This window comes from Elaeis guineensis, chromosome 3, assembly GCF_000442705.2.
Source record: "Elaeis guineensis isolate ETL-2024a chromosome 3, EG11, whole genome shotgun sequence".
In the NCBI taxonomy this organism is placed as follows: domain Eukaryota; kingdom Viridiplantae; phylum Streptophyta; class Magnoliopsida; order Arecales; family Arecaceae; genus Elaeis; species Elaeis guineensis.
In genome coordinates, this window is record NC_025995.2 from 4572910 (window position 1) to 4585910 (window position 13001).

Below are 13001 nucleotides of genomic sequence, written 5' to 3' on the forward strand. Positions count from 1 at the left end.
AAAGTTCGACAAATATTTTATTTTACTCAACCTTCTCTCGGATGCAACATCAACCGACCGACTTAAGAGGGTCTCTACGCCCCTGATCTGGCTTTGCCGGTGACGCTGTCACGACGGAAGGAGAAATTACCACTGCCTGTGACGGCCGGCACCGAACCACGACAAAGCACGGTCCACTTAACTTTCGGTCGTCCAAGTGCCTTCGGCCTACAACGCCATACTTGGACGACCCGGACTAAACGCCCTCAAGGCGGTTGTCTCGACCTACCATCTCCTCGTTCGGTTCCCGACCAGGAACGGGGTCGGGGAGATGCGCGGAGACCAACAGCTCGCTCGCCGATGCTTCTAGATCTCCGCTCAAAGCGACGAGTTGAGGGGCTCCCTGACGATTGACAAGCTGGACCAACGGGAGGAGGAAGAACAGGGTTCGTCGCCGAACAGCTCGTGTCGATCCCGATAGCGAAAAATCCTGACCGGAAGGTATGGGTCGGGTCTCAACTGCCCGACCCGAACGACGACGATTAACGGAGCTGCTGATGGCCAATGCCGACATATTTGCTTGGTCGGCAGCGGATATGTCGGGCATCCCCCAGAGACGATAACCCACCGATCAACATCGACCCGACGATGAGGCCGGTGAGGCAGAAGAAAAGGTCCTTCGCTCCAGAGAGACAGAGGGCCATTGACGAAGAAGTGGACAAGCTGCTCGAGCGGGCTTCATCAGAGAATCCACGTATCCCGATTGGCTCGTCAATGTGTCATGGTCAAAAAAGCCAACGGGAAGTGGAGAATTTGCATCGACTATACCGACCTGAATCGAGCCTGTCCGAAGGATAGCTTTCCACTTCCGAAGATCGACCAGCTGGTGGACGCGACGTCCGAATTTCGACTGCTCAGCTTCATGGATGCCTTCGCCGGATACAACCAGATCCGGATGGCGCCTGAAGACGAGGAGCACACTGCCTTCGTGACCCCCAAGGGCCTCTACTATTATCGGGTGATGCCTTTGGACTGAAGAACGCCGGCGCCACCTACCAGCGACTTGTCAATAAGGTCTTTAAAGACCAGATCGGGTGCAACATGGAGGTATACGTGGACGACATGCTGGTGAAAAGTGCGCAGATCCCGGATCATGTTCGGGATCTCGAGGAGACCTTCCGCACTCTAACGACGACATCGAATGAAGCTCAATCTGACCAAGTGCGCTTTTGGGGTAACCTCGGGGAAGTTCCTCGGATTCCTCATTTCTCAGAGAGGGATCGAGGCCAACCCTGAGAAAATAAAGGCAATCCTCGACATGCGTCATCCGAACACCAAGAAGGAGGTCCAACAGCTGAACGAAAAAATCGTCGCCCTCAGCCGGTTCATTTCTCGATCAGCTGAGAGGTGCCTCCCGTTTTTCAAAACTTTGCGACAGGCAAATGGTTTTTCTTGATCGGATGAGTGCCAACGGGCCTTCGAAGATCTGAAGAAGTACTTGGCTTCCCCGCCGCTGCTCGTGAAGCCGCAGGTCGAGGAGACCTTGTATCTCTATTTGGCCACATCTTCTGAGGCGGTCAGTTCGGTGCTCGTCCGAGAAAATGAGAGCCGGACCCATCAGCCTATCTACTATACCAGCAAGGTACTCCACGGTGTCGAAGCCCGATATTCGGAGACGGAAAAGATGATTTTCACCCTGACCGTCTCCGCACAACGACTCCGTCCATACTTCCAGGTGCATGCCATTATAGTTTTCACCAACCAGCCCCTGAGGGCGATATTGCGCCGACCAGATACATCGGGACGACTGGCAAAGTGGGTGATGAAGCTCAGCGAGTTCGACATTCAGTACCGACCGCGGCCTGCCTTGAAGGCTCAGGTCTTGGCCGACTTCATCGCCGAGTGCCCGACAACCGACCAAGGGTCGGGAGCTGCGGACCCGGGACGAGACGCGGTCTCCGAGCCAGATCCGGTCTCCACCTGGGTACTGCACATCAACGGAGCTTCAAACGCTCAGAGAAGCGGGGCAGGGTTCCTGCTCACAAATTCGGATGGGGTAGTCACCGAGTACGCCCTCCGATTCGACTTCAAGGCCTCCAATAACCAAGCCGAGTACGAAGTGCTCCTCGCCGGCTTGAGGATGGCGAGGGAACTGGGCGTCGACAGCCTCTGGGCATTCTTCGATTCTCAGCTGATCGTGGGGCAGGTCAAGGGCGAATTCGAGCCACGAGATCCGACCATGGTCAAATATCTTCAGAAAGTTAAGGACCTCGTAGCGCGCCTCAGGTATTTTAAAATTTCTCACATCTCTAGGTCGGAGAATGCCCGTGCCGACGCACTCTCCAGACTGGCAACTTTGGCTTTCGACTCTTTGGGTCGGACGTTCGTGGAGAACCTCGAGCAGCCGAGTGTCGATCGGGTCGACGAGGTGCTACAACTGACGGTCGAACCAAGCTGGATGGATCCGATCGTTCGGTATTTGACCGACGGGATCAGCCCCGAGGATCCCACGGAGGCCAAGCGGCTCCGATGGTCGGCCTCCCAATATGTGATCATGGACGGCCGACTTTATAAAAGGTCGTTCTCCCTTCCCTTGCTCAGGTGCTTGGGACCGACCAACGCAGACTACGCTCTCCGAGAAGTGCACGGGGGATCTGCGGGAATCACTTGGGGGGCAAGTCTCTAGCCTATAAAGTCCTGCGACAGAGTTACTACTGGCCTACCATAAGGAAGGACGCGGCCGAGTTGGTCCGAAAGTGCGAACCTTGTCAGAAGTACGCCAACGTGCAGCACCAACCGGCCAGCCAAATCGCTCCCATCATCGCTCCATGGCCCTTCGCCCAGTGGGGGGTCGACATTCTCGATCCTTTCCCTTCGGCGTCAGGTCAGAGAAAGTTCATAGTTGTCGCCATCGACTACTTCATCAAGTGGGTGGAGGCCGAGCCCCTGGCGCAGATTACCGAGCGAAAGATGGAAGACTTTATCCAAAAATCCATCATCTTCAGGTTCGGATTGCCGCATACCATTATCACCGACAATGGGCGACAATTCGATAACCAAGACTTCAGAAACTTCTGCGCAAGGTTCCACATCACGCACCGACTGACTTCAGTCGGGCACCCACAGTCCAACGGTGAAGTCGAGGTGACCAACCAGACCTTACTCCACGGACTCAAAACCCGACTAAATGAAGCCAAAGGCCTCTGGGTCGACGAGCTAGGCTCCGTTCTGTGGGCTTACCGAACGACCCCCCGCGTTCCGACCGGAGAGTCGCCTTTCAGCTTGGCCTATGGAACGGAGGCAATGATCCCGCTCGAGATTGGGCTGCCGTCTACAAGGGTCGAGCGATACCAAGAGCCGGATAACTCTGACTGTCTGAGGGCCGACCTAGACCTCCTCCCCGAACTACGAAACGAGGCTCAACTCCGCATGGCTTCATACCGACAGAAGGTAGCTCGGTATTACAATGCCAAGGTCAGACCAAAACTTTTCAGGCCTGGTGACTTAGTCCTGAAGAAGGCAGAGGTCTCGAAGCCCCTGGACCAAGGGAAGCTGGTTCCGAACTGGGAAGGGCCCTACACGGTAGCTGACACCTATGGTCCGAGAGCCTACCGACTGGAGACTCTGGAAGGGAAACCCATTCCCCGAACGTGGAACGCCGATAACCTGAAGTTGTATTACCAATGAGCTTTGTACTTGTTCATTTGGAATATAAATCCAGTTTGAAATCTTGGAGTTTAACTCTTCGACTAACGATCGGCGCTCACCAAGGTCGGGCCCCGACGTGCCGACGGGGACTTGGTATTCGTGCAGAACCGACGGCGTCGTCGTCGACGACATATCAGACTCTGTCAAGGATCGATACATCTATATTAACGGGAGTTGACACTCCTACGGTCGAACTTCCGGGTCAGACCATCGGCTAACATGCCGATCGAGCCCCGACCAAAGAAAGGTGGAATGCCTGCGCAACCGCCGTCGCGACTCCCGATCGAGCTACGACCGGTCGAAGGATATTCGGCTTGCCACCGTTTATCGCACAATGCGACCTCAGTCGCATCCATGATTCACCGATCGGGCTACGGTCGGTCGGAAGATATTCGGCTTACCACCGTATATCGTGAGGCGCAGTACAGATACCCGACACAAGGGTATCGGGGTCCGACGTATCGGTTCTCCCTCGACTAAATGCGCCAGACGACATTCGGGCGAACGCGTCGGAAGAAACCTGACTGCCAAACCTTTAGCCGGCGGTCGGTCGGCTTCCGACTCAACAAACGCGCCCGACTAACGACCGACGAAAGGATGCCCGACTGACGACCTCGACCATCAAAGGCCGACCCAAAGTCGGGACTTGTCCTACCTTCGTGGCGGCATGAGTTGCCGAACGTCCTAACTGACTTATATGAGTTAGCGACTTACGAAGGCATTCTACAACACGCAAGAGAAAGAAAAACAAGCGGAGAAAAAGAAAGTTTAAGTCCAAAAACTTTGATTTCATTGAAATTTAAAATAGGTTTTACAAAGTTAGGCCAAAGCCCAAATACAAGCTGGAGCAAAAGCAAAAAGGAAAAACAAAGCCGACTAATCGTCGGAGTCGACCTCCTCCACTGGGCGGCGATGGGAGATGGTCAGCGGATCCGCTCTGACTTCAGCAGTCGGGGCCGACTGATCTTCGGTAGCCGGCTCTGCGTCTTCTTCAGCTTCCGCCCTGGTGGAAAGGCCCTCTGACACTGGTTCGGCCGTCTCCTCCGTAGCTGGGGCCTCCGACTCTGGCAGAACTATGCTGCTGAGATCAAGTTCAGGGTACAGGCCCCGAACGGCTTCCCGAGCATCCTCGTACCCGACCCGATACGAGAGGAAGCCGCTCTCCAGAAGTTCTTCTCGGTACTCTTCCGAGTCCCGGAAGTCTCCGACGGCCCGACCCATAGCCTCCTTCGCCGACTCAGCCTCGGCCTTTGCGATGTCAGCGTCGGCCTGGGTGATGGATAAGCCTTCTTCGGCCTTGGCGAGGTTTCCGAGGCTTACTCGGAGCTGCTCTCGGTCGGCCTCCAGCTCCTTAGCGAAGCTGTCTCGCTCATGCCGAAGCCGGCGGACGGTCTGGGACTTCTTCTTCGCATCGTCCTTGTCCGACTGCAGCTCCGACTCCGACGACACCAAAGCTCCCTTGAGTCGGGAGACCTCCTCCGTAAGTCGGGAGACCTCCCCCTCAAGTCGGCCCTCCCGGTCGGTCGACTGTTGCAGCTGGTCGACCAGGATGACCTTGTCGGCTTCAAGGCCCGCGACCTTGTCTCTCCAGGCCGCGCGCATGTCGCCGAACTTTCGGTATCCGGCCTCCAGCTCGGAGATATTGAAGACTAGCTGCACAAGGTAACACCGACCGATAAGAAAGCGGATTTGCGAGAACTACGTTAAAAAGCAAAGGAAAAGGGAGCTTACACGGATCATCATCGGATAAAATGAAGACAGCATGTCAGAGACACGCTGGTTCTTCATCGCATCGATGTCGGCAGGAAGGAGGAGCGCCTGGCACAGTCTCCTGGCCAAGTCGTGGTTGGCCAGGCCCGACGCACCTTCGGGCAACGGGAAGTCGGTTGATCCTCCGCCGGCCGACCGACCTTCGTCGCCCGATGCCATGGGGGCCTTGCCTCAGCTAGATGCCCAGGCCCTGACGTCGGAGATTAACGACAGGCTTGAGCCCGACCGAGTCTCGACCGACGATGCGGCGGCAGCGGGCACCGGTCGGTCGGGTTCGTGAGCCTCCTCTCGATCTTCCTCCGCCTGCTGGTCTTCCTCCGCCTGTTGGGCGGTCGGTGCGCCATCTGTGGACTCAGCAGCCCGTCTTTCAGGCGAAGCGGCGCCCTCGCCCGACGGTCCCTCGGACGGGACTTCGACAAGCACTGTCGGTGCCGACAGTGCGATGACCGGCTCCGCCACCGACCCAGTCGGTTCACTCGGCGGAGCTGCACGAGGCCTCTTGGGAGGCTGCGATGGCCCGGCGCCTGGCGCCGGCCTCTTCCTCACGGCGTACTGACGTACGTCGGCTGCCGTCAGTCATGTTCTCGGCGGCATATCTGAAAAGGACGATAGATGGTCAGTACCGAAAAGGAAAAACAAAAAAAAGAGAAAGAGGGGCAAGAAAAATGAAAAACCGACCTAAGCGGGGGACCGGGCTAAGGCCGGCGTCGTACAGGGCCTGCTCGGTGACAAGCTCGCTCTGTTTCGGCACCGAGATGTCCTTCAGCTGGTGGAAGTCCTCCCGATCTTCAGCCTCCACCCGACTATTCTCATTCGGCTCAGTTCGGGGATTCTCCCAACGGACAGGGAACCCCCAAGGAACGGAAGACGACGCAAAAAAGAACTGGTTCTTCCATCCGTGAATGGACGATGGAAGACCGATGATGAAAGAAAGCCCCTTTCGAGGGACGAAGTACCACCAGCCTCGGGCTTTAGGGTGAGGTCGAAGGACGAAGAAGACTTGAAAAAGGGAGATCCGAGGTTCGGTCGGCAAAAGCCGACACAGGAGTGCGAAGCTGACTATCAGTCGAACTGAGTTCGACGTGAGTTGTGCCGGGCACAGCCCGTAATAGTCAAGGATATTTCGGACGAACTCCGGAACCAGGAAGCGAAGGCCAGCCCGGAGGTCCTCCAAGTAGAAGGCCACCTGGCCATCGGGCGGGCTGTTAAACCGACCGTCGGCGCCAGGGGCGAACAGCCGAAACTGCTCCGGGATGCGGTACTGCTCCCGGAGCCGATCGACGTTCGGCCCCGAAAGTGAAGAAACCTCCACCTCTGGGGTCGACCGAGTATCATCGGTCGGCTCTCCTGACCGACTATCTCGTGGGGACGTCCTAGCCATGGGTTCAGACGAACGGAAGAAGAAGAAGAAGAAAAAGAAGACGGCGGAGGAGGGTACCTGGAGCAAGGACTCACGCGGGCAGAGTCTCGACAGTAAAATGAGGAGGGTAAAAAACTGAGTGGGGGCGACTCTGTATATATAGTGCCCCCCGACGGTCGAGATGAAGGCACGACCAGCGAGGACTCCCCAGATCCTGCCGCATGGCGTCATCCGGGCCGTCCGTCAGTCCGACGGTTCGACGCACCTACCTTCAGATCGAGCCACGTCACCTCTATCCGCTCCAACGGACCCGTCCCAATGGCCGCACGCCACGTGGCACAAAGGCCGCGACGTTTCGTGTCCCCGAAGGGACGGCGGGAACGGCGGTTCCCCTTCCCGATGAGACGAGACGTCTGACACCGACACGATGTCTGACACCGGCGGGACGTCCGACACCTGCAGGACGTCCGACACTGACATGACACCTTACGCCGACGGGACAGGACATCTGACACCGATCGGACACCTGACGCAAGCGAATCGCTCGGCATTTATGAGACCCCTGACATCGTATCCACTCACGGTACGGTCGGAGTGAGGCATACGACAAATTCACTCCTTGTCGACCGGCGTTGCTGCCCAAACTGAAGCATCGGTCAGCGCGCCGTCCGACTCAGGAGTGGAGGGGGCAACTGTTGGGGAATACCGACCGATCGACTGGCGGAGGGACCGACCGACCGACCGACTGACGGAGGGACCGACCGTCCGACCAACTGACGGAGGGATCGACTGACCGTCCGACCCATTAACGGCCCTCTTCCGTCCGTGGATATGTCGGTCGGGTTTCCACTCTCCGGGCCGACTAAACCAGGAAGTCTGCTGGCCGACTCTCGCAATATGCCTGGCTGACCGTCAAAAGGAGGCCCGAATCTCCGCCCGACGCCGCACAGATGGCCACCGACCTAGGGTCGGTCGACTCCTCCGACCGCCGTACAGCCGCCAGAGCTTGTCAATCCTGACAGCGACATGCGGCTCTGCCACCTAAGGGCATTATCCCGCCTAGGGCATTGTCAACCCTAGTGATATGACAGCCCCACGGCGATGGGACACTTTCACGGCGACTCTGACAGACTACAGTGAGTTGATAATTCCTCACTTATCCGCGTCATTAATAACGGTGCCATACCACGCTCCACTATAAATATCGGGGAAGGCAACAGTGCACGAGGACTTCGACTTCGAAACCACAGGCTTGCTCCCCCCCCTCTCTCTCTCTCTCTCGATTGAGCTCTCTGTCTTCATTTCACTGTTGCCCAGTCACTTCTCTGACTTGACCGTCAGAGGGTCCCCACCGGAGCCGCCTCCGGTCAGTGTGGACTTCCTTTTTTGCAGGCGCTCGTTTCCCGGCGATCAGGCGACGAGGGGATTGGCGCCAACAAAATCTTTTTTTTAGAAAAATGTTCTCAATTTTTGCATTTACTATTTGTTATCAGACATTGGTATCTGGTATAGAGGAGAGAAGTGGAAGGTATTTTCCTTTCTGATTATACTAGTTTCTTTCTTCCTCAAAAAGAATGTCAGGATGTCCATTGCCTTCTTTTCTTGTATATTGACTTAATAGTTTATTAAAATTCTCTATCTATCTTTGAGATACTCATAATCCACTCTAAGTCACTTAGTATGTAGAGTCTTTTCATGGTCAAAATTAATTAAATTGAGTTGGACCCTATTTGTTACTTCTTGTTATTATTTTTTCAATTTTTTTATTTGAAATAACTTAAAATGCACATTTTAATTTCCAATATGACTATTGCAATGCCGCTTGAAAATTGTTAGATTCATCTACCAGCTGGATTGCTTTCTCAGTCCTATATATTTCACCATTCTATACGAAATCTGTTCAAGTGATTAGAAAGATTCATATACTTGTACTACATCATGTAATGTCTAATTTGGGCTCTTTCAACTTATGTCCTCCACCTTGCACATTTGCCTTCTCTTCTTAGTACACATTCTTTTGATGAATTATTTGTTCATTTTGTGCTAATCATATACAACTTGATCTTGTCATAAAATGCCAACCACTTCTATGAATGACTTGTGACACCCGCAACTGTCCAAGAACTGGTGATCAGGTTGCTCCTCCAAGTTGGTGAGATAATGTGAGAGAGAGAGAGAGAGACGAGAGGACAGGTATATGCTTGTTCACATCCCACCTGTTGTAATCTTTTTTTTGACATTCAAAACAATCTGCCTATCAATGGAAGAGGAAACAATAGGAGAAAGTCATCCAAAATAAATGGTATAGGAAGTAAACAGAGAAGAGAGCAGGAGAAGATCTATTGCTGCTGAACTAATCAGACAGGATTGGCAATCTACGTGTTGGGGTCATCACTGATGTGATAGAATAGAACTACCTTTGTTGGTTCGTCATCTTGCCCTCATTGCTTTTCTTTCTGCTTTTTTCCTAAGAAAATTTTAACACATTTACGCTTATCATTGTCCAAATTTCATGATTATCTTTTTCATCAATAATTGTAGGATCTTGTTTGGCAACCTCATAGTTTGTAAATGTATGTCTCTCTATCTGTCTGTCTGTCTGTCTGTCTGAAAATGTTTCTTATAATAAGCATCCTGCTGAAGACTGTCAAATTTCTTAGAATTTGCATCAATATTTTAGAGTCACTAAATGGTCTTGTTCTTTCCCTGCAGACATTCCAAGACTAAATTTATTTTGCAACATGCCACCAATTATGGGGTTCGAAAATGCTAATTGACAACCACACTTGGAAGCCTTGCATAGCTCCAGAATCTATTGAATTACTAGTTTCTCTTTTAATTTGGAGAAATAATGCCAAATAGGAGAGATACAATTAACAGCAATTGAAAACTCACTTCCATCGCCACCGATCATATCTTTTTGAAGAAGCACGGAGGAAGTGAGGAAGAAGACAAACATTACAGTGATATAATTACAACGAGGCCACAAAAGATAATACCTCAGAATGGTCTTACAGAGGTAAAGAAGACACATGTTCAAAACAGCCTGGTGACTATTGGAAGAGGAAGAAGGGCACAAGTTGCCCCGTGATGAGGAATGAAGGGCTTTGAGCAGGACTGAAGATGGCTGCATCCTTTTCTTCAAGATGACTCTAGAGTTCCTCTCATGCCAAATGTGCCACAGGAGTGCCATAAGGTGTTGATCCCAACCCATCCGAAAGGATGCTTTAATTTTCCTACTTCTCCCAGAGCACTGCCAATAAGATCTTCATTTTTTTATCTCAATTACTATTTATGCTTTTCTGAATCATGTTGCTGAGATGTTCTCACGTAAATCATACATGTTATACCCAGACAAAATCGTTCTGAAGATTTTTCCTTATTCTTAGTTGGACCATCCATATTCTTATTTTCTGGAATCAGCACCATTTGGGATGATTAGCTACATATTACCACATATTACTTGAAAATGATAAAGCATTATCAGCTTCTATCTGCACGTTACAATTTCATGTATTGCTCTCATTTTTTGTATGCGAGCTTTTAATTTGAATTGTTGCTAATTATGAATAATGTTCCATTTCTCAAAAATAACGAATATCGTTCCTTAATCTTTTAGTAATCCCAATAAACAGAGCACCAGAAGCAGCTCACCAATCAGACAGGACTATTGGAATAAGACACTTGGTTCGGATATCAACAAAGATCCAAGACCATGTTTGTTTTCCATGTCTATTTTCATGTTTGAGTCATTTACATGTCACAAGTTTCATAAAGTTCCAGAACAAAAAATATGAGATTGCAATAAAAAACCTATATGCCGAAACAGGATGGATATAGAAAGAAAAGTTCAAAACACCCATTTTGGTTATAGAACACATGAGGTGTGACACTCATTTTCCCACCAAAACTTATTAGTAGGAAGCCTAGTTCATATTTGTAGGTCTTTCGGCAAAAACCATTTTAGGCAAAGATTCGTTGAGGGCAAATTTAGGAGGAAAATCCATGAGTAGAGAAGCAGCTACATGTTAGCAGCTAGGCTTCATGGAATCACCATGCTAGCAGGTGTAAGAGGAGCCTGAAAAAGATCATTATTCGAGTCCATTCAATTTGATGAAGCCCAGACCTCCAGTGTTTTCCTTCATCTGTTGCACACCAAACCATCTTAAATGATTCTCACGCAAGATATCTCCAAACAGCGTTCTGAAGTCTGCAAAAATAATTGTAAGACATATAAGAACAATCTTTTTCATCCAAAAAAGACGTGTAAGAACAATATTAAATGCTTCTCCTACACCATTTCTAACTCATCCTGATCTTATTAAATGCTTCTCCTACACCATTTCTTGGCACTTCATACTCTATGAAGCACTTGATCCTCTTTATTATTACGATTAACTTGTTCTTTTGTCATGCCTATTTTGCAACTTTTACTCTGTTTGAGCACTGGGTGCTTTGATGGCTTCGACTTCGGCAATCAAAGCAAAATGATCAGCTTCCTGCACTCATCAAGAAAAAAATACAAAAGAAAAAATATACAAATTGTTGGAGCTTCTATCGGCATATGATCCCATGACCTTGACATCCTTTGTTAACATCTTTCCACAGGTACGTGGGAGTTGGAAATTAACCCTTCCTGAAAGATTACAAAGATAAGTTCATCAATGTCACCTTTCGTCAATGTTAACATATATCCTTTCGTCGGTCTGTTTTAAGGCAAGGGTACCTTCCTTGTCGACAGCACCTTCTTCGATGCACCAACAGCCCAATAGTCGTCAATGGAATTAACTACACCAATATGTTCCGTGCCAACTTGGGCACCCTGATTACGGCCATGGAGAAACTTGGCTGCGGCGACATCACTGTCGTTGTTGGGGACGTTGGCTGGCCTACTGATGGCAATCCTATGTGGACTTTGAAGTATGCTTGCGATCGCGCCAATTGCACAGCAACTACTGATGGGTCTTCATGTGGTAGCTATGATGCTCATGTTAAAGCTTCGTATGCCTTCAATATGTACTTCCAGGCTCAAAACCAGCAGAAGGGATCTGTAACTTCCAAGGCCTGGCAATGGAGCTAGACAAGGACCCCTCGTAGGGGACATCCTATTAGGTTTCAGTTACACAGCGGAATATGGTTCTCAAAACTTTTTCTAACATGCTTTTAACTCTTAAAAAAAGACAAATCGAAATTCAATCCCAAATAAACTTTGCTGATTTCAATCAAATATAACATGCATAATATTTAGATAAGAATTAAGTTGATGATGATTTGATGCAAGTATGGTCTCCATAAAACACCCACGTGGATGTCTTTCAATGATAGTCCACGCAAGATCGATCACGGACCTTCCCAATCTACTGCTATATTAAGACTGCTTTGCAAGAATTCAGCAATCCTTCCTACTTAAAGATGAAGCACATAGCAACCTGATAATTTACAAATCTCCATAAAGATCATGTCTCAAATCTATACTCAAAAGATTAGTATGCCTCTTCTGATTTAGATATCCAACTTTTGGATGTTTCAATCTCTTAAAAAAGGCAAACAATCTGCTTTTCTAATTTCTTTTCTCTTTTATTTTTTTCTTTTATTTGTCTTCCTTTTTTTTTCTTGCTTTTTTGATTTTTTTCCTTTCTTTTTTCTTCAACTCACACGCATAAAACCTCATCCCCTTACGCTAATCCCTTTGGAGCGCCATCATTTTATAAGGTAAGAAAGAGCGTAGAACACTTTCTTTGGCACTACAAATTCTCATGCTGTGCCAAATTCTTTGGCTTAAAATAAATAGAACGTCTAGAATACTTGGGATGTGGAAGAGTTATAGAATAGGACTCTTTCTTTCTATGCACAACACCCAAGGCACCACCAGATATGGTGCAAGAAATAAATGGCATGGATTTTTAAGAGGAGTAACCTAGAAGGACTCTTCCTTCTATGCAAAAGAAATAAGGTGGCGTTTAGATATATAGCGTGGGATGGCATGGAGAAGATTGGCTTCACATGAAACTCTTTCATGTAAAGAGTTTTGGGCACTTAGGAGACCTTGGGTGTGAACCTTTTTATATTAGGTCAAGGCTTCAAGTTCTAGATTAGCTTAAATAATTTTGGGCTAAGTTTGATTGGAAACTTGAGTTAATCCATGTGCTAGTATGTCAACTAAACCCATAGAATTTTCAATAAA

At 49.7% G+C, this 13001-nt stretch overlaps 1 protein-coding gene across 3 annotated transcripts in view; it reads left to right on the forward strand.

Annotated features, from left to right (window-relative positions):
• The window catches only part of LOC105042340 (putative disease resistance protein RGA3), a 39693-nt gene extending 27638 nt beyond the window's left edge, over positions 1-12055 (forward strand). The window contains exons 2-3 of one of the 3 annotated variants that reach the window (XR_012139577.1): positions 8311-8345; positions 9530-10205. The gene's annotated coding sequence lies outside the window, so the exon portion shown is untranslated. Of the gene's footprint in view, positions 1-8310; positions 8346-9529; positions 10206-11425 lie in introns of those variants that run through there. The other 2 variants (XR_012139578.1, XM_019849088.3) reach the window with 2 other exon arrangements.
• Positions 12056-13001: the final 946 nt, after the last annotated feature.